Here is a 23246-nt window from a genome sequence, read left to right on the forward strand (position 1 = left end):
CTTGAACTCAGAGCCTCTGGCTCTTGCCTAGCCTTTTGTGCTTACAGTTAGTGCTCTACCAGTTGAGCCCAAGCTCCACTTCTGGGTTTTGGCTGTTTAATTGAAGCTAAGAGTCTCTTGGATTTTTCTGCCTAAGATTTAAACTATGATCAGATCTCAGCCTTCTGTGTAGCTAGGACTGCAGGTGTGGGCCATCAGCGCCTGCCTTGCTTTACATCTTACAACTTCATATTGTATAATTTTTATTGAATCAAAACCCCATCTTGCAAGCCAGGCATTGGTGGCTCATGCCTGTAATCTTAGCTTCTCAGGAGTCTGCTTCATGGTTTGAAGCCTACCTGAGCAGTTAAGTCTGTGAGACTTTTATCTCCAATACACTACTCAGAAAAACCTGTTAGTGGTGTTGTGGCTCAAGTGGTAGAGCACTAGCTTTGAGCCAAAGAAACTTCGGGACAGTGCCCAGGCCCCGAGTTCAAGCCTCAGGACCAGCACCAAAAAACAACAACAAAAAACCCAAATATCAAAACAACAAAACCTGACTTCTTTTTATAACTTCATATTGTACAATTTTGACAATCAAAGTGGCACTGTGAGTTACAGTTTCAAAGATAGGCATGGGCATTACTAGGAGCAGGGAAGATACGTTACTCTTGGAGATGACCTTCAAGTTGGACCTAAATAAGGAAAGAAAATGATGTATTTGCATAGTCAGTAGGCCTTCAGTGAGAGGCCTTCAGTGGGAACTTGGTATGTGCTGAGAACAAGGCCAGGCACGCCAGGGGCCCAAGAGGATCTGGTGTGGCTCATTGGCTGTCAATGTCCTCACCAAATACTTTTCCAACGCTGGCTTTCAGCACTTGATCAGTAAATGCTAGTTTATCTCTACATATTTCTGAGGAATATCTATGCAACACATGTAAGATTTAGCTAATCTATATCAGGAGTGAGTGTTAGCAAAATGAGTTCCCTTCCCATAGTTTAGTATACTTCTTCCCCTCTGCACAGCTCAGCATGCTCCCATCCTAGGCAACACTAGGCCCACTTAGTAAATGCAGTAAATGTTAGCAAATTAAGATTAAATAGACTTTGCTAGAAAACCACACGGACATCCAGGTACAGAGAACAAAGAAAGATTTATTGCCTGGAGAGGGGGGCCAGCAAGACTCCTTCTCACAAGGGAGGAATGAGAAGAAGCACCGGCTATTGTCTGGGGTGATCTATAGAACCTAGGAGGTTTAGGAGGGGCTAGAAGGGGCGAAGACCCTGGTATGGACATGTGGGCCAGGGGCTTCATCATGTTGGACTAGGATTTATGGCTGCTGTCCAAATAGTAGATAAGGCTCCCGCAGCTGCCCAGACCTGGAGGTTACTCTAGCGGCTCTTGTTGCCTTATATGGTGGTAGCTGCCCCGGAGAAGAGCCATCTCAAAGTAAAGGGGGCTGGAAGTTGATTATTTACTGCCTGTACTACCTGGGCCAAGTGTTGCCTAGGAAGGGAGTATGCTACGCTGTGGAGAAGGGAAGGAGTGGACGAAGCTGTGGGAAGGGACTCATTTCGCTAACAGTAAATAATTAGCCTCTAAACCATTATAAGAAAAAGATGTGGGGCTGAGAATGTGGCTTAGTGGTAGAGTGTTTGCCTAGCATGCATGAAACCCTTGGTTTGATTCCTCAGTAGCACATACAAAGAAAAAGCTGGAAATCGCCCTGTGGCTGAAGTGATAGAGTGCTAGCCTTGAGCAAAAGAGGCTCAGGGACAGAGCCTAGGCCCTGAGTTCAAGCCCAAGACTGGTTTAGAAAACAAAAAACAATTACATATATCATTCAGTTTCAAAATGTAACAGCAAACCAAGGTTTTGTTAAGTTTTGCTTTCAAAATGTATCTGGGTCCATATCCTTCGACTCAACCAAAGTTGGACTGAAAACATCAGGGGAAAATTGTGTCTCTGTCAAATGTGTAGAGACTATCTATTTTTTTTGTTATTATTCCCTAAATGACTCAGTCGAAAAATATTTACATAAGATTACATTATATTAAGTACTATAATCTAGAGTTGGATCAAAGGCCATGGGAAGACGTGCATATCTTACATGCAAATACGACACCATTTTATATTAAAAAGTGTTTGGACATTCTTGTGTTTTTGGAATCCAAGGAGTCCTGGAACCAACCTCGTGCAGATACAGAAAGGCGACTGAATGTATGCCTCTTCCCTTTGTGCTTTCTGGCTCTGATGAGCAACTGCCGCCTGCTCTCTGCTCCAGAATTGCTAGTAAGAGGATCACACACAATGGCCATGGTGGAGCTTTGTGTGGATTGGGAAGAAGGGTTGTGTCCACCATTGGGTCGATGTGGGGTAAAGACAACCAAGCTCCAGCAAACACAAGAAAGTGGTGCTGGTTCTTTGTTCTATGTAAAAAGTACCTTATCAGATACATGATTCAAAAAAAATTCTCCTATCCTTTTGTGGGTAACCTTTTCAATTTGTTGATGGTGTTCATGGAAAAACAAAATGTATCATTTTTCTGATTGATGTCCAATGCACCTGCTTTTTCTTTTGCTGATCATGATTTTGGTGTCTTAGAAAACTATCATCAGGCCACAAGATTGAGTCCTATGTTGTTGTTATTTGAAGAGTTTTATAGTTTTTGCCCATACATTATTCAGGTCTTTGACCCATTTGGAGTAAATATGTATGCGGTATGACTTAAGAATTCTAGCTCCTCTGACTTTTCCATATGAATTTTGGAATCAGCTTATGAATTTCAGCAGAGAGGACAGAAAAGACAGGGAATGCTTTAAATCTCCAGATCAATTTGGAGAGTGTTCTTATATTAACAATATTGGGACTTCATTTCTTCCTAAATGTTTTATTCTTTTAATGCTATTAGAAATAGTATCATCTCCTTAACTTTTGGATTACTTACTGCTATTGTATAGAAATTTCATTGATTTTTTACATTAATCTTACATGTTGCAACCTTATTGAACTCATTGTGAGTTCTAATAATTTTTAATGTACTCCGCCTTAGTTTTTTGTATTACAGATCTCGTCATACACAAATGCAGATTGTTTTTCTTCCTATCTGAATGATTTTATTTTCTTACTTAATTTTCCTGACTAGAAATTCAAGTACCATATTGAATATAACTGTTGAGTACAGATATTCTTACCTTTTTCATTTTTTAGGGGAATGGTTTTGAACATTAGCTCTGAGTTTTTCAGAGATATTAGATATTGAGTTGAAGAAGTTCCCTCTATTCTTTGTTTGTTGATATGTTTATCATTCTCTATAACTTCTCAGATAAAGATAATTTTTTCCTTTATCCTATTGCTATGATGTAGTATATTAGCTGATTTTTTAGACTTTAAGCCAACTTTGTAATTCTAGTTTGCTAACTCTCATCTGATCAGAGTATAATTGTTTTCATATATTCTAAATTCTATTCACTAGTGAAAATTTGTGTGCCTTTATTCATAATAAATATTAGTCCACAGTGATTTTTTTCCTTCCTTCTAATATCCTTGTCTGGTTTTAGACTCACCCTGAGCTCATAAACTGAACTAGAGTGTGTTCCTTCCTATTCTGTATTTGGAAGGTTCTGTGAAGCAGTAATTATAATTATTCTGTTTCAAAAATTGTGATAAACATACTATGAAATTTAATTTCTCAATGAGTTTTAAGAGCACATTTAATAGGGCTAAATATATTCACATTGTCATGCAACAGATCTGTAACACAGTTATAGCAAAACTAACTGAATACCCACTCCTCATTATCTTTACCAGCCAGCCCCTGGAAACAACCATTCCACTCTGCTTCTACAAGCTTAACTACTTTAGATGAACTACTCTGATGAGTGGGTTCTAGCAGCTCATGCTTGTGTGACAGGCTTTCTTTACCTCGTACAATATCCTCAAAGGCTCATTAGTGTTGTAGTATATCAAAGTAGATTCACATTTTCCTGATGATTTCTTCTTTGACCTACTAATTACTTAGGAATGTGTTATTTAATTTCTATTTGTGGATTTCCCAAATTCCTATCAATACTTTTCATTTCTACCCTTAAATCCACTATAACCAGAGAACATACATTGTGTGATCTTGATCCTTTCAAGTTCATTCGGTCTGTTGTATCCCCTGTCTCTCTTAGAGAATGCTCCATAGACGCTTGAGAAGAATGGACATCACTGCTCTGGTTAGACAGAGTATCAAGTAATTATCACTCCTATCCTGCCTCTTTTTCTTTCGAGACTGGGTTTTGTTTGTTTGTTTTTCTTTGGTCAGTCCTGGGCACTGTCCCTGAGCTTCTTTTGTTCAAGGCTAGCACTCTACCACTGAGCCTCTTTATGTGGTACTGAGGAATTGAACGCAGGGCTTCGTGCATGCTAGGCAAGCACCCTATCACTAAGCTACATTTCCAGTTGAGACTGGGTCGTGCTGTACCATTCTTGCTATTCTTTTGAGTCTACTGTTTCAGTCTCCCAAGGCTAGGACTATAGGCGCATACCACCATGTATCTAGCTCCTGATTTTATTTCTTCAGTAATTTCTTTTTTTTTTAAATTTTATTTTATTTTATTTTAGAACATACTGTACAGAGGGGTTACAATTACATGGGAAGGATAATGCATACATTTCTTACCAAGCATTGCAGCCTCCTCCTTTGTTTACCCTTCACCTCCCTTCCCAGCCTCCCCCCTCCCCCCCACACCGACATTGTAAAGCTGGTTTTGACATGACATTTTGTACTTCTCATTGTTGCAACAGGTCTACCTGAATCCTTAAACGACTTATTTGTCCCCATCTCCTCCACATGTTATACTGACATCAAATATAGTGAAAGCGGGGGTTACACTGTGGGGGAGGGACATGCAAAGCAACAAAGAGATAATCTTATAAATGGGTTAGAAACACATGCATGAAAGAAAAAAAAACATTAAAATACATATTTTAGGGTTCGTTTTCCTAACATCACATTATCTGACCTTTTCCGCTTGACTCATACCTATACTAGATATTGCAAATAAGGGAAACCATGGGGCCTATGTTTCTTTGGGCCTGGCTTACTTCACTTAATATAATTTTTTCCAAGCCTTTACATTTCCTAACAAATGGGGAAATGTCATTCTTTCTGATGGAGGCATAGAATTCCATTGTGTATATATACCACATTTTCTTGATCCATTCATCTACTGAGGGGCATCTGGGTTGGTTCCATACCTTAGCTATGGTAAATAATGCTGCAATAAACATAGTTGTGCTGGTAGCTTTAGTGTGGTCTTGTTTGTAAACATTAGGGTAAATGCCCAAAAGTGGGATTGCTGGGTCATAGGGGAGTTCTATGTGAAGTCTTTTGAGGAACTTCCATACTGCTTTCCAAAGTGGTTGAACAAGTTTACATTCCCACCAACAATGAAATAAGGTTCCTTTCTGTCCACATCCCCTCCAGCATCTGTTGTTGTTAGAGTTCTTGATTTTTGCCAATCTAACTGGAGTGAGGTGATATCTCAATGTTGTTTTGATTTGCATTTCTTTTATGGCTAGGGATGTTGAACATTTCTTCATGTGTCTATTGGCCATCCTTCTTTCTTCTTCAGAGAAGCTTCTCTTTAAGTCTTTCGCCCACTTATTTATTGGGCAGTTGTTTCTTTGAGGATTTGTTGTTGGGTGGTTTAATTTTTTGAGTTCCAAGTATATTTTAGATATGAGACCCTTGTCCGTTGTATGGCTAGTAAAGATCTTCTCCCAATCCGTGGGCTTTCTATTGATCTTGCTAGCTATGTCGTTTGCCATGCAGAAGCTCTGCAACTTCATGCAATCCCATTAGTCCAACCTTTCTTTGATTTGTTCTCACAGGTAAGTTTTATGCATTACAGGATGGAATAGGAGAAACCCTAGGTCTCCTTGGCTCAGGCCGAAATTTTCTGAATAGAGACCCAGAAACACAACAAATCAAAGAAAGGTTGGACAAATGGGATTGCATAAGGCTGCAGAGCTTCAGTAATTTCTTTAGCAGTTGCTCCCAATATTTAACTTATCAGATTCTACTTTAGGTTTATGCTAAATTATTTCCAGTGAAACATGGAACTGTTTCTACTATTCTCCTGTTCTCCCTCCTTATGCTCTTATTAGGTTAAATATATTACAGTATGTATACAATAAATCCAAAGGTATGTTGTTACTCTTGCCTTTAAAAGAATACTTTTTATTACAATAGGGATTGCTTTTGGTAGGGAGTGTGGATATGAGAGTGGCACTAGTGGTGTTAAGAGGATTTTTCAAAACAGAACTCCCAACTAAGTGACCAGCACATCAACTCATAATTTCCCAGCCTTTCACTTCAGAACACTTGGACATAAATATAACCGCCAACAACTGAACCTGATATACTGTTTTTCTTTCTCTACCTGCACCTAACACAGTCCTGCCCTTCTGGAAATGAGTTCTGCTTGTTGCACAGAAGAGAGGGCCAACATAAGCCAGGGGAGGAAAAATGTCCTTCCTATCAAAGGTGGCAGTGCCTGCCACCCCCCTGACAAGACTCCAAAAAATGAAAATGACATACTTCATCTCTACCCAAACAGAAAGTGGTTAATGGCTGCGGAAAGAAAAAAGAAAGGAGAAAAAAACAAGAAAAGTAAGAAGAGTAGAGATGATCCAGTTTCCCAAACAAACCCATGGATGCTGAGTTGCAAGGCACTTCCTCTGGAGCTTACCTTACTCGGAAGGGGGTGTTGATCCGGCTGGTGAGCATGTCCAGGATGTGCACGTTCTCATGCTGGTGCAGCAGGATGAAGCGCAGGAAGATCTCCAGCAGTGCGCGCTCTAAGATGCTGCACAGGAAGAGGTCCAGGTATGCGGTGGGGGTCATTTCCTCCTCCACAGTCACCTGAGACCCACAAGAGAGTGAGTCCAGGTGAGCCCCTTCTCCATGTTGCCATGCTTCCGTTCCCAGGGCCCCCAGCCTTGTCACAGTGACCCCATCCAGGGCATACCTGCCACAAAAATTACTCATCAGAAGCTCACAGCCTGCTCCTATGCCATAATGGCTCATTTTGCTTCTATCCTTTAATTTTACTAGTGAGGACATAAAAAGCAAAGGGGAAGGAAGTGATTCAAGTGTTCTAACAATGCTAATCATCAAATGTAGCTCAAATACCATAAAGATTTTAGTGCCTAATCAAAACTGGAGAGGGGGATTGTATAAAAGTATCTGCATGGTAGTAATGGATTAATGAGAAAGCTTTGTATAACTTGTTCAATTATTAGTCATTCACTAAACATTTATTGGGATCCCTGCCATGTACTAGGAACTAGGAAGATAAGGATATATTTTATACTCAGGAAGATGAGCTTTAACAAATGAAATAATATAATAAATTGCAAAGAAGAGGTACAGACACGATGTGTACAGATGTTCAGATGTGTTACTGGAGAGCAGAAAGTCAAGTTTTACAGCTGAGCAATAAACATAGAGAGCCATTTTAAAATGGTATTAGAATTTACTGCTTATTAAAATGACTGTGATTTTTTTTTTACAATACAAATTAATATTTTCTACCTATATGCTGTTCCCATGTTGTAACACATCAATCTCTGAGTGACTAAGACTCTGAAAAGCCAAGTGTTTCAAAGAGATGAAGATCTGATGCTCATGGCATCAAAATGTGAGCCTTAAATGTTCTGATTGGGAACATTTTAAGAGCTAGTCTGTGCATTTTTTTTTTTTTTTGTTCTGCTAGACATAAATGTAGTATCTCATCTTGATGACTAGGGATCATCAACAGAGTCATCAAGTGTTCCACCCACCCTGGAATATATAAGATCATCAAAGCAATAGTTAAACCTTTCAGATTCCAACCTCACACCCTAGAAATCCCTGCCGGGAATTCAATGCACCTGATTCTAAATTAAAGGAGATGGCAATGTTTTCAGTAACTATAGCTCCTCCTTTCTGGCTTTCCATCTTCTTTCTTCCTCCGTTAAAAGTGTTGGCTGACACTTTATTGTACCATTACTGTGCCATTCCTTTTAGACTGCATTCCTCTTCCCCTTTTAATTTTCAGCTTTCAAAACCCACAGATCAGTTTTGAAAACAGATGTCCAGATCTGCTAGGTAAGTGTGGATAGGCCCTGAGTAGATGCATCTGTGAATAAAGGCTTGGCAGCATCTATTTTGGCGGCTTAAATTACTTTTTTTAAGTTCATGGTGCTCAGCTGTGTTGTGAATAGTAAGTCTAGGTGGATACGATATTCCCAAGTCAGCAGTCTGTTTTCTTTATACTTTATACTTGTTAGACCACTCTTTCGAAATCTACAAACACTCCCCAAACACTCAGCACATCACACAATCATCTGACCGCTTTCAAGGGCTCTCTGTGGCCCAAGTACAGCAAGGGAAACAGGTGAGTTTCAACACTGGACAAATCAATTACACAGAGAAGAGTGCTTCTCACAGGCTTCAGAGTCCCCCGCCCTGAAACAAGCTGCTCCATGCTCAGACTCCCTGGTGTTCCCTAGTCCCTGATGCATGGCACCTCCTAGGGTGTCCCACAACACACACTTCACCAGCCCAATGCAATGTAAAAAGCCTGGCACACAGAGGCATTTCTCATGGGTGAATGAGAGCAACCCTCCATCATCTATTGACTGACAGCTGCCAGAGCTGAGCTTAACTTTTAGGCTTTCTTATCCTCTGTGTATATCCTCAAGCCTTAGAAAAGTGAGGATGTTTCTCTTTCCTTCTTTCCCTCTCCTCTTTTTCCCACTCCCCCATTTTCTTCTTGTCTTTTCTCTTTCTCTCCCTCTTACACCACCATTTTTTTTTTAGTGCCAAGGATAGAAACTAGGGTACTGAGTTACATATCAAACCTTTGTTGTTGTTGTTTTGTCAGTCCCGGAGCTTGAACTCAGGGCCTGGGCATTGTCCCTGAGCCTTTCTGTGCTCAAGGCTAGAACTCTCCCACTTGAGCCACAGCACCACTTCCGGCTCTTTCTGTTTGGGTGGTACTGAGGAGTGGAACCCAGAGGGCTTCATGCATGCTAGGCAAGCACTCTACCACTAAGCCACATTCCCAGCCCCCAACTTTTGTTTTTTGAAGACAAGCTCTTTCTATGTGCCCCTGACTAGCCTCAAACTTAGTTCTCTTGCCTCAACCTTCCCAGGGCTGAATTACAGACATGTACCACCATTGCTGTCCCTAAGTATTAGTTTATGTTCATTTGACTACTATAACCTTAGGATTATTTAGCAAAAATTAGTGGAAAGTGATTCAAGCCAAAGTCTAATTTCCTAACAATCTTGATTGACAGATAAAAGTACCGTAAACTGGGTACGGGTTGCTTATGCCTGTAATCCTAGCTACTCGGGAGGCTGAGATCAGAGGATCACAGTTCAAAGCCAGCCCAGGCAGGAAAGTCTGTGACGCTTATCTCTAATTAACCACCAAAAATCTGGAAGTAGAGCTGTGGCTCAAGTGGTAGAGTGCTATCTCTGAAAAAGAAAAAAAAAAAGAAAAGCTAAGGGACAGTGCCCAAATCCTGAGTTCAAGTTCCAGAACCCGCACCGGAAAAATAAAAAGAAAATCCTGCAGTGTAATGGCTGCCAATGGGCCATATATTATAGCTTCTTTAACATCACATTTTCAACTGGTTCCCCCTCCCCACCCCATGTCATTTCCCCTCTTAAGTTAAACTGCCCTTAATCAGCTCAAAAGCAAAGCAATATGTTAACTGTAGAATATGATTCTCAGCCTTGGCGGCTAAGAGGAATGGAGGGCATTTAGCATCTTTTGTTTACTACTCTTCCTTTGGATAAGTGAAAAGATTTTCTTTTTAGAAAGCAAAGATAATATTAATAATTGCAAGAGATTTTAGAAAGGACTTGAAAAGGCAGTATTTATATAGAACATAATAAATATTAAGGAAAAAACCAATTCCATTAAGTATCAAGGTTGGAAACTCTTCATAAACTGAGGTCATACTTACCATATGTTAATACCCCAACCAGGAAAATGGTTTCTTACTTTCTCTTCTTTCCCTTCATCCCATCAGACACTCAGAGCCTCCAGAAGCCTTTTATCCCAGAAAATCTTTCTCTGCCCCATCACCGTACTTTCAGAAACTTCTTCTAATCCCCCCACATAGGCAACCTCCTTAGCCAGGCTGAGACCACAGCCTAAGTGTGATTACTTGAAAGCTAACGATAAACCACTAGAGGAAAGATGCTCTGCTGTGAGGAATGTAAAATGGAGTCTTCCACTAATGCCCCAAAGTAATACAGCAAAGCAGGAAAGGAACCAACTCTCCATGTTCCAGAGAGGAAAGGCAACCAGCTGTAATTCTCTTATAGATGGCTATCAATATTTACTTACCTCGTTCTGTAAAGGACAGCAAGAAGCTACAAACTTAAACAGACACACTAATGGAAGTAGTCAGTGAGGCCCCATTGCAGTATTCTATCTTATACAGTACTGGTGTTTAAAAATAGTATAGCCTGGGAGTGTTACTTCTTAGTAAAGGTGGACCACATGACTGCATCTGTGGTCCCAGAGGAAGATGCCCCATATATAAAGCACTTAACTCCTTGTCAACATACTCAAATCTCTTTAATTCTTCAGATTTGACCCAAATGAGTTACCTGTTCTAAATCAGAAACCTCTGGTAAAAGCAAACAGAGCCCAGAAGTTCTTCTTGAAGAGAAGTCTAATCTCGATGCCACATTTTTAAATCAATTACATTTGCTAACTCATGCTAAATTAACCACAGAACAAAGGCTTTCATTCTACATACTCCTGCCTTCTTAACCACTGTGAGGCTTTGAAGATGAATTCATAAAGACAGACTTAATTTGTCTGACTAAAAACCTGGGAATAACTATTCAGTATATCAATATAATTACAGCAACATTAATTTTCAAATTACATCAGTGACAATAATTAAAAATAACACATACGTCTCCCTCATAAGTGGATGCTAAATCCAAAAGGTTAGTGATACGACAAAACTAACAGGACTTAAGAAACAAAGAACTCCCGCTCATCTGGTTGAACCACTACTAAATATCCTCATGCTGCTGATCACAAATATGGTATATAACATGTGAACACTGTTATATATTACAGACTGTGGTAGACAATTTGCTCCAGGGAAGTTAGAATGAACTTGTGACTTTGAAATTATGTAATCATTTAATCACAATCAAAAAAAAAAAAAAAAAAAGAACCTCGGGGAAGGGAGGGAGGGAGGGGATGGTAGGGGGAAAACAATGGAGGGGGTAACAATGTTCAAGAGGAAGTGTACTCATAACCTCACTCATGTAACTGTGACCCTCTGTATAGTAGCTTTACAATAAAAAAAAAAAAAAAAATAAAGTCACACAGTATAAAAAAAAAAAAAAAAAAATAACACATACCCAATATTCACTTTTTTTAAGTGAGTATTTTGAAAGGGCATGGCTAGGATGGGAACAGAAAGAAGCATTTCCAGACAATAGGACCCTCCCAAGGCAAGAGCGACAGCTGAGGAGGGGGAGTCCCCAGCTTGGCAAATATGGCGGGGAAATACTCTGCCGAATACAAAGTATTTCCTATTCTTAGGAACAAGAGCCTCAAATGTTCTAGACAGGTTCACTATCACTTGAGCCATGTTCCTCTTGCCCCAAGCCTTGTATGCTCTTGTTCATTTTTTCTTATAGGGTCTCACTTTCTGCCTGGGCCAGCCTCGACTGAAATCCTATTTACTTACACTTTGCTCATAGCTAGGATGCACATCACCATGACCACAGTTTTTTTTTAATGGTTTAGATGGAGTTTCACTGAACTCTGTCCCTGGGTGAGTCTTAGACTGATTTCCTAATTACAGGTGAGAACCACAGTACTTAAGCTCCCAAATCTTTACAGCTCTGTATATCCTCCCTTCCTAGGTGATACGCTGAGTTCAGAACCACTCACTTAGATGGCAAATAGCTCTAAGACAAATACTGTGTGCCAAGCACAAGCAAACTTGGTGCTGGATAGAACAGGCAGCAGCTAGACATTAGCAGTGTATCCCTGTGATTCTAGCTACTCAGGAGGCTGGGACCTGGAGGATTGCCATTCAAAGTCAGCCTGAGCAGAAACGCCCAAGAATCTCCATCTGAACGTAACCAGCAAAATGTTAGACTAAAGGATGGCTCAAATGATAGAACACTAACTGTGAACAAGAAAGCAGAGTGAGAACAGGAGGCTCTGAGGTCAGGCCCTAGTACCAGAAGAGAAAAAGAAGAAGAAAAGAAGATGGAGAAGATGGCACATCCATCCATAAATGCAAGGTCAATTGCTATCCTGAGGAACGGAGAGAGTGCTTTGGGCCACTAGGGAAAAGTAGAGTAACAAAAGGTCTATAGATAACTTTTTCAGGTTCAAGAGTTTGATAACATAGTAGATTTACTTTTTATTTTTTAACAGGATTTGAACTGAAGGTCTAGTACTTGCCTGGCAAGAACTCTACTATTTGAGATACACCTCCAGCACCTTTGCTTTTAGGTAATTTTCCGATCCAGTCTAGTATTTTTGCCAGGGCTGGTCATGGACCAAGATAATACTATGCCTATTACGTAGCTGGGATTACAAGCATATATCACTATGTCCAGACACTCATTTCCTTTCTAATTTCATTTTTTTTTTTTTGTCCAGTCGTGGGGCCTGAAGTCTGGGTCTGGGCGCTGTCCCTCAGCTCTTCAGCTCAAGGCTAGCGCTCTACCACTCGAGCCACAGCGCCACTTCCAGCTTTTTTCTTTTTGCTTATGTGGTGCTGAGGAATCGAACCCAGGGCCTCGAGCATGCAAGGTAAGCGCTCTACCCCTGAGCCACCTTCCCAGCCCTCTAATTTCATTTTAACTTGCAAATTATAAAAATTTTAAAGATGTACTCAAGACTTAATTAAAAATAAAATGCCCCTCCACTATTTTGGCCTTTTTTTCACTCAGACCACACAAAACTTGAAAAACATTTTATTCATTCTCAATAGTATTAACCCAATGTTTTTGTTTTGTTTTTTTAATATATCATCTCCCAAGAGCACTCATAGAAAATACATAAACTCATGAATAACAGGAGGCAAAGTGCAAAGAACTTCCCTGGCAGCCGCATAGCACGGTGGTGCTGAGACCAGGGTTTGAGTATCTGGTTTGTAGCCGGAGTCTGCCACTGATACTTTAGTTTCTTCATTGAATTGTTGCAAGGAGTAAAGAGAGCAATGCATGTGATGATATTAGCCCAATAATTTCCACACAGCAATGTTCCCAGGCAGACTCTAAGCACCTTGTTAATTTTAGCAAAAACAAAGATTTTTAGCAGATGGTTTTAGCTTGAAGCTAGCAGCAAAACACCTGCCGGAGACCATTTGATATGACTTGCAAAAATAAAAAACCTCATAAATTTTGGATAAAGGATAAATAAATAACTTCCTACCTGCAGCTGTGTACCTAAAGGTCATTTATTTCAACATGCACTTCTTAATTTATGTATAGTGGGCTGTTTCCTGCACTCGCCAACATGTCCCAAAAGGCATGGGCATAACTACACATATTTGGAAAATACCAAATAAGCTTAGATTATTTCATCCCCAGCCAACATTTACCTGCAATAAATAAATAAATCCTTAAAGTTTGGAATGATAAAAAGTTTTGAAAATGATGACTATGAATATAGTTAATGCAACTGAATTACACACTTAAAATGGTTATCTGGAGTATTATGTTTAACAAGCTTCAGTAAAAAAAAAAAATTTGTCAGCACTGGGGCTTGAACTCAGGGCCTAGGCACTGTCCATGAGCTGTTTTTGCTCAAGAATAGCATTCTACCACCTTGAGCCACAGCTCTACTTCCAGTTTTTGGGTAGTTACTTGGAGAAAAGAGCTTCATGGGGACTTTCTTGCCCAGGCTGGTTTTGAACCATGATCCTCGTATCTCAGTCCCCAAGTAGCTAGGATTACAGCCACCAGCACCCAGCTACAAAGTAATTTAAGGGTAAGTTTTTTTAATGCTTAAGTAAGTCATGTCATAACCCTGGTCTATTTCTCTCTTACCATGGTAGTCATTTGAATGTTTCTTACCTCTCTCTGGCCACTGATTAGTTATTTCTATATTTTGGGACCTAGAAATTTAAACAATTATAGACCTCAATTTCTACTTAATTTAATAATGAGATTTAAAAGAGAAGTCCATTCATTTTGTTCCCTTTAAAAGGCATATACTTGATACTTCATAAATAAGCTAACAATTTATCTATGATTTTATCTTTGGTCCGTTTTGCTTTGCTGAATTGCGTGCAATGTTTATCTTTGGCAGAGCCCTCCTGACCCAGTTCTGTGATGTTCTGTGTTTAGGTAACAGAATATGTTTAGGTAACAGAATATTTGCAAGACACTGAGGAAGCTGGCAAATATGCAATGCTATGTCAGCATACATGAGCAATGTGGAAAATTTATTCCTTGGTACAAAGCCTAAGGTCTTTACCCTGTCAGAAGTAAGGGGAGAAAATCTCTATGAACCAGACAAGAACATCATGAAAGAATAAATGGATTTCCGCAGAATCTATCATTTCTATCAATTTCTACTAGAAAATGAACAAGTTATGTTGCAAATGAAAAGCTCACTCCATGGGCTGGGAAGGTGGCTCAGTGGTAGAGCGCTTGCCTTGCACAAGCATGAGGCCCTGGGTTCGATTCCTCAGCACCACATAAGCAAAAAGAAAAAAAGCCGGAAGTGGCACTGTGGCTCAAGTGGTAGAGTGCTAGCCTTGAGCTGAAGAGCTGAGGGACGCGCCCAGGCCCAGAGTTCAGGACCCACAACCGGACCCACAAAAAAGAAAAGAAAAGAAAAGTTCACTCCACATCCTGGAGTTGGCATTTTTCATGATGAAGGCTTTCAATGTCCAGGTATACAAGAAGAATATGGCCCAGACACTGGGGTCCCCAGAGCAGCCACTAGACATCCACTTCTTTGCCAGATTCCTGCCTCCAGAGTCTGCCTACTTTCCCATATCTTTGCTCAACCCTGCAGAACTTTTTGCACACCTGGAAGCCTCACTGGCAGCAGAGACCCTGGGACCTGGCTGAGCCTTTCCCTTTGGTTCAAGACCTTCCCAGCATCTCAGAGCAGAACTGCAGTACCTTACTTGCTCCACAGGGGTCTCCCACTTTAACACTGCACTCTCCAGCTCTCAATGTCCCTACCTCCAAGGCTCCACATTCTGAAGGACAAATACATAATACACTTAATCCATTATATAATTTCAAATTCCACATGTCCAGTTTACTTGTGAGAGCTACCTTTATAGCTAGACCTTCAAGTAAAAATGTATGTACTTCTTCTGTACTCAGGCTGTCCAAACAGTCTAAAACAAGGATTGTACCTTATATATTAAAAAAGGTATGGCAAATTACCTCAGTTTTTCTGGAAAACAATCTGATAATATATAACATAAGTTATGAAATTGTTCCTCCCCTTTGACTTGTAATCTGATCTTAGGTGCTGGTGGCTCACAACTATAATCCTAGCTACTCAGGAGGCTAAGACCTAAGGATTGCAGTTCAAAGCCAGCCCAAGCAGGGAAGTCCATTGGATTCTTATCTCCAATTAATCACCAAAAAAGCCAGAAGTAGAGCTGTGGCTCAAGTGGTAGAGCACTATCCTTGAGGAAGGAAAGCATCCAAACAGCACCCAGACCCTGAGTTCAAGCCCCAAGGGACCAGTACAAAAATAAGGTTCATATCAATAGGTTCTAACAATAAAATTATTACCCAAATGACAAGAATATTAATAATAATATTATCTCACCATACAAAGTAACTATTGCTGTTACAAACCTCTACATGAGGTAAGTTCAACATATCAGAAACAGATGCATGACTAGAAATAAAACTGAAAGTCTGAGAGGATGGCTGAAATGGTAAGCACCTGCCTAGCTGAAGACCGAGTTCAAACCCCAGTACCACCACCAAAAAACAAGGGAAAAATTGAATCTGGAAAAATATGGTATTTTTAAGGTTAATTAGTTTTTTTCTTGTTAGTTGCTCTAATTTTCTAACATAATTAAAATAAAAGCAAGCAAAATGGTTTTGTAGTATCTAAAAGAGGACCTCAAAAAACTGAGTCAAAAAGAATTACTGAAAATCTCTTAATTCTCAGAAATTCCCAGGAAAAATCAGTTTATAAATATACATGTTGGTACTATATGCAATATTTATTGTATACCTAATGTGTAATATACAGAAAAAACATTTACGTGTCCATAAATCACACTTTTCTCATAAACTAGCCTTCCTTACTACTTAGCACTCTTCCAGCCCTGCTATGAGAAATTTCAAAGAGAACTGAGAATTTTACTCAGACGTCAAACTGCTTAGCACTTCTAAACTGAAGTATCTTACTCCTCCTTGTAGTCCCTCCTCTGTGCTATTTCTGAGTAAATAGCAGAGAAAGTGAGAACAGAGTTCTAACAGCCCTCACACAGGGAAGGGTTGTTGATCCCAAGCCCTGGCCACTGGTTTTACTGCCTAGAAGATGGGTGTGTTACAACAAAGGGCTTGAGTCACGGAGCACACAGTGCTCCACAAGGTGCTGATTGAACCCACAGTTACCACATATCCTGAACCTGTTCCTCAGGTATCAGAGCCCTCCCAGGCCACCTCCCCTTTCCTTCTAGGCACACACACCCATGACCTGATTTTCAAGTGGGCTCTAAAGGCCTCATCCTGGCACTGGTCCTAACTTGGCAGGGAATAGCTCAGACACTTCCTGGCTGGAACCCAGCCTGCACCAAAATGCTCAAGTGCTTCTACATGGATGTCCAAATTCTTCCACCTGAATGGTGTCACAATTCTTGCAGTGCCTGGAAATCGACTCCTTATGTAAATTATCTTTTCCTTCACTGCCCTCAAACTCCCATCAAACCCTAGTAGCCCTGTTTCCCTGATTTCTGCTTGCTGCCTCAGGTCACCATTTGCCATCTCTGACTAATAATCCAATGGGTGCTGAGATTCCATGCTGTACACAGAGCCTCCTACAGGCCTGGCCCTTCCTGTGCTCCTCCAATCTTAATTTCTCATTCTTGTCTCGGATTTTCCAACCCTGGATTCTCCACTATATATATCATTCTCAGGGATTTATTTCAGGAGAAATGAATAAGGCTGCAGGGATTTAGTAGATGAGAAAGTGAAAACAAGCAAAATATGCACTATAAACATTTTTTTACAAAACAAGTTCACTTTGTTAAGCTGATAATATCAAAACTCATCAGTATATAATAACACACATGATAATTAAGAAAACTAATTGAGATCAGAAATTGTAACAACATTAATGCTGATCATGACTGGGTATTTGATCATCGATACACTTTAATAAATATAGGCATGTGTGTGCATGCATGCACATGCATGTGCATATCATGGGTCACATTTAGAGCCAAATGTAAATTAGCACAATCCTACAAAGAAGCATACATAAATCAACAATGTGAACAATGGTGTAAAAATTACCATCAGATCAAAATAGCTAAATTTAAACTAGTTTCACAGCCATTTTCCCTACAATTATAACGATTAATGTGGATAAATATAATTAACAGATTTCTTTCTTAAGCATTCTTTCATAATGCTCCTTATCTTTATTCCTAATAATGACCCTTGTCAGAGATAATGAGCCTGAAGTTTAAACAGTTACAAATCTTAAATAGGAAATAATAGAAGGTTCACATTAATCACAGAGTAGCTAGCAGAGGACTTTCCGTCATAATAAACACTTATGTTTCTCTGTTAGATTTACTTTGATACCATCTCACTATTGTTCTATGTCTTACATACAACCTGGTATCAAGTGACCAGTTATACTATTTTGTGAGAGCCTAGTTATTTCAGGGAAGTCACCTGACTACAACCCATACCTCCAAATCCTTTGGAATGATAAGTTAAAGTAGAATTATGGAAAACAAGTTACTAAGGAACATTTCCATCAAACAGAAGAGTGATTTTAGCTGTGCTTGGCCAAATTCTACTTATGTACCCAGGATTTAGCTGTCCTAGGGCACATACCACTTAATGTACCTAGGATTTAGCTGTCCTAGGCCGAATTCCACTTAATGTACCAAATAACTACAAGAAAAGTATGTTTCCATCCAGTCCATGTTTCTGGGCTCAATTCAGTTTGGAACATTCCTTGCATACCTGTCTCCATAGGGGGAATGGACCTCACCAAGTCATTTATTTTTCCTATCAAGAAGACAACACAGCTTATGAACTTGTCCCAGTGGTTTAAAGTCAGCTTTAGTCCTGAGCATCAGAAACTTGTCTAACTCTGAGATGAAACAGGAAAAAGGAGGAGCTATAGACAGACAGAAGAGTGTCCTAAGTAATAACATTCCAAGGAACACTATCTTTAACCACAGCAAAAAACAAAAAACAACCTTATCAAGGAGTCTGCAGTAGTAGAACTGCTGACATTTCTATAGACTCAACTACTTTGTGGTGTAACAGAAGCCCTCATCAATGCCTTAGGCCCTTCATCTTAGGAGGAAGAGCTTTTGTTTTATTTTCAACCAGCAAATTTGGGGTTACCTGTAGAGTTGGTGTGACAGGTACAAATTTTTAAATGTTAACAAATAAAAGCTTCCTAAGATAGTCAGAAGAGTAATCAAAGTTCTCTAACAATGTCTCAACTTTCATCTCTCCAAGGCTTTTTTCCCCTGTCAGTTAGTCTACCACAAGGCAAGTATCAAAAGAACAAAGATGAACATGGCAAGTGAATAGGATTCAAATACATGTGACAACTCTACATCTAGATACCATGTGCTCTTCAACAGATTCAGGCTATGTCGAAATCTATACAAGATGCTGTAAATAAAACATACTATACTTTGCACTATTGTGAGAAGACATTTGACCTAAGCAATCTAGATGGTTCCATTTATTTTCCCATCCTCATTCTCTCTGAAATGAAAAAGATGACTAAATCCACCACTTTTTCCTCATCTATCATCACTACTGTATTCTTTTTTTTCTTGAGACAGACAGAGTCTGACAATATAGTCCAGGCTGAGCTCAAACTCAAGGACTTTAGGTCTCAGTGCTAAGATTACAGGCATATACCACCAAGCCCAGTCCTCTGATTGTTTTTAACCTAATTCCTATGTTCTTGTAGATCTAAGGACAGACACTATTAGTATTCAGCGCTTGAAAGAAGTATACAGAAAGGTCTATGAAATCACAAAATAACAAGTGGTTAGTGCATACAGCAATCTATTAATTGCTTGGTAAGCCAATGCTCCTTTCTAATTTTACACTCTTCCATTTTGGAAATGCAAAGTCACAAATATAAGAGATAAAAACAATATACTAGATTATAAACTGTTCATGAAATTGACTATAAAAATTAAACACACACATACATATACATATATATACACTATTTCTGATCAATGAATTCAAACCAAATCCAAAGAACTTCCTAGAAGCAAACTGTGCAAGGTCTTCAAAATAGTATATAAGACTGAAGCTGTTTCCTATATCTCTCAAAACTGAGCCACCTTCCCAGCCCGTCTCTCAGATCGTCTGCAGTTGCATTTCTTATTTTCTGCCTTTCAATTCAACAGTTCATTAAACATCTATAATATGTCACAGTCAGTTCTTAACACTGAAAATGTAGATAAATTACTAATGGTGCTAATCTGGAGGCACTCACAGTGAAGTTGGAAAGAAGATAATGTACCCATAATTGCAATAAAAGGTGACTGGTTTAACAGTGAAAGAAAACTCAGTGTTAAGTTGCAACACAGAGTGGACGAATAAAAGTCAGCAAGAAAAGGCTTCCAGAGGAAATGAAGTTCAAAAGAGTTCTGGAGAAAGAAAAGCATTTAGCCAAGCAGCAGAATACTCAGGCAGAAACAAGAGCAAGTGCTAAGGCAAAGAGGCATGAAACCAGGGAGTAGGTGGCCAGAAACTCTAAGCAGCTTTGTATTTCTCATGACTAAATGAGATGTAGGAGTGAAAAAAGGGCATAAAGAACTCTGTGTGCCAACAGGGCCTGTGGGTGGCCAGATGCCGCTGGAAGGTCCAAAAAAAGGGACAACCTAGAAAGGTCTTGGTTGTAGATTCACCGCAACTTAAGTGACAAGGTGGCCATTCAGAAGGTGCTATTTCCTAACCACATTCTTCAGTCACTTACCAGGAATGCAGTTACTCCTGAATGCCTACTCCAGAACTATTCTGGGGCTGCCACAGGTCACTGGACCAGGGAACAATTCGGAAATTCAAAGTACCTCTAGAACTATCCATGTCTATCTCCTGGTAAGCTCCAGAGTCACAATCTGCTTTGAATATGATCCTAGCTAGTTAGACAACTCCTCTGACAGCGACATGGTGCTCGAGACAAGATACTATAACTAGAAGGGCACAATTTGGGCCAGAGGCTATCTTCCATCTATGACCGCTCTGAAACAGATGTTACTGATAAACAGCAGAACAGAATCAGACAAATGCAGGTCAGTTGTGTTGTATTTTTCACTCAAGGGCCCTATCAGAGAACTCTGAGTCCTACAGACTTTGGTACCTTCATTTCCTCTCATTATCACACATAAAAGCATTGCTCTACTCAGCTAATAGACACTTCAATAAATAACATGTTGCCATCTTGTCTTGTCTTTGCCACATTTCTGATCTTACATCCCTTCTGGGATTTCTAGGATTTTCTCAGGAAAGCAGCAACTGCAATTCCAGCAGGCAAGAGGTGTGAGTCAGATTTTAACACATTTCTCTACTGCTCTTCCTCTCCAATGGAACAACTCATTACAAAGAATGCCATCTGAAACTCCAAAACAAAGAATACACAACATTCATTTCTACCAGCTGAAGGTCTCTCATTTCCAACTCAAATATCTTATCCTGAGATTTTTTTGTCTTCTCCACCTTTTCCCCCCCACAATCCCAAAAAGGCTAAAACTATTCATTTCCAATATTTATACCATAAAAAGTTTTCTCCCTCCCTTTTCACAGCTAAGTTACCAAACACAAAACAATTACTTTTCCCACTCACCAGACCATTTCCATCCATACCAGCTCCTTCCCAGGGAGAAGCCACCATTAATCACTCTGTGATAAGGATTTTTACACATCCACCTTAGCTTGTACATTTCTTAAAAGCCCAGGCCAAGGCTCCCAGCTTAAATCCCACCTGGGATGCAGACAGGGCTGTACTAGTACTATGAGCTAAATAAACCCCTGAAGAACAATAGCCATTTGCCAGCCAAGAGAGTTTCTCACCCAGTACTCTCATTCATAAGGTACCCAAAAAGCCCTGGGGGCCTCTGCAGACTAAAACTATGAGTATTTTTAAGATTTGTTTAAAAGGAAAAGTTAAGGGTGCCAGGGGCTCATGCCTGTAATCCTAGATACTCAGGAGGCTGAGATCTGAAGATGGCGGTTCAAAGCCAGCCCAGGCAGGAAAGACTGTGAGACTCTTATCTCCAATAAAACCACTCAGAAAACTGGAAGTGGTGCTGTGGCTCAAGGGGTAGAGCGCTCAGCTGAGCTGATGAGCTGAGGGATAGTGCCCAGGCCCAGAGTTCAAGTCCCACTACCAACATGTATATATATATATAAACACACACACACACACACACACACATATACATATACATTCTTTCACTGGGCTCTGGTGGCTCACACTTGTAATCCTAGCTACTCAGGAGGCTGAGATCTCAGGATCACAGTTTAAAGTCAGCCTGGGCAGGAAAGTCCGAGAGACTCTTACCTCCAATAAACCATTAGAAAATTGAGGTGGCACTGTGGCTCAAGCAATAGAGCTCTTGCCTTGAGCTGAAGAGCACAAGGACAGTGCCCAGGCCCACAACTGACCAAAAAAAAAAAGGAAAAGTTAAGCCTCAAAAGTTTTCAAAAAGAAAACAACCAACCAAAGTTAGAGAAATGACTAAGCCAGAAGAGTCCTCACTTTGCAAAAGAAAGTATTTAATGACTATACATGACAAAGTTCTTACTTTTTTTTTGTAACAAAAGGAGAATGCTAAATACCTGCAATATGCTTCCAAACCCACAAGATATGTGTATCCTGAGATATCGTTACAATATGACCTGGGACCAAAACTTATTTTTTCAAGCCAGGCACTAGTGGCTCACACCTGTAATCCTATCTGCTAGAGGATGAGATCTGAGAATCATGGTTTGAAGCCAGCCTGACCAGGAAAGTTCATGAGACTCTTATCTCCAGTTAACTACCAAAAGCTGTGGCTCAAGTGCCAGAGCACTAGCCTTAAGACAAAAAAGCTCAGGGATAATGCTGGGGCCCTAAGTTCAAGGCTCAGAATCAACATAGACAAAAAACATTCACCAGTGTGAGAGATCAATGACATGTTTCTGATAGGACATTCTAACAGCACTGCCACACTGTATAACAAGCTGGGACAGAATTTGACAGGGCAGATCACTTGCTGAACTATAATCATGAAGCTGAGGCTATAACATGCCTTTAAGAATGGCATGGATTACCAAAGGCATACATTACAGATATCCAGAGAAATAATTGTGATATATCCAAACAACAAAAGAATATATCCAAACAACAAACAAGATGGAGCCCTGGAGCAAAGACTATGTATTAGAGAGCTAGATTCCATCTATCAAATGAGATGACTGTGTCTGAAAAACACTTCTAACTTGATTGTGCATTCCTAGCAGTTAAAAATAAACATCAGAGGCTGGGAATGTGTCTTAGTGATAGAGTGGTTGCCTAGCTTGCATGAAGTCCTGGGTTCGATTCCTCACTACCACATAAACAGAAAAAAGCCAGAAGTAGAGCTTCGGCACATGTGGTGGTACGCTAGCCTTGAACACACAGAGGCCCAAGGACAGTGCCCAGGCCAAGTTCAAGCTCCAGGACTGGCCAAAAAAAAGCATCAATAGCTTAATTAATGAATAAACACAACGCACTAATATATAATTATACTATGTACATTGTAAACACAAAATACGAAAATTTTTGAAGAAAAAGAGATGAAAAAGAGAGATACAGGCTTTCCTGTATCTTCCTATACCCAGTGCACTACCAGCTGTTTCCTGTAGGGCTCACCCCTCCACTCTGGAATCAATTTTAGAATACTGTAAAAAAATACCAAGTAGAGGTAACTGCTCTGGAAAAGGTGCTGAAATACTTTCTTCCCTTTACTACTGCAGATGTGACCACCATGTCCA

The 23246-nt window shown here is 40.0% G+C and overlaps 1 pseudogene; it reads right to left on the bottom strand.

The window, feature by feature from the left end:
* LOC122120793 overlaps positions 1-23246 on the bottom strand; it is a 117035-nt pseudogene that overhangs the window by 41900 nt on the left and 51889 nt on the right.

The sequence above is a fragment of the Dipodomys spectabilis genome, unplaced genomic scaffold, assembly GCF_019054845.1.
Source record: "Dipodomys spectabilis isolate Male_0828 unplaced genomic scaffold, ASM1905484v1 ptg000178l, whole genome shotgun sequence".
Lineage (NCBI taxonomy): Eukaryota > Metazoa > Chordata > Mammalia > Rodentia > Heteromyidae > Dipodomys > Dipodomys spectabilis.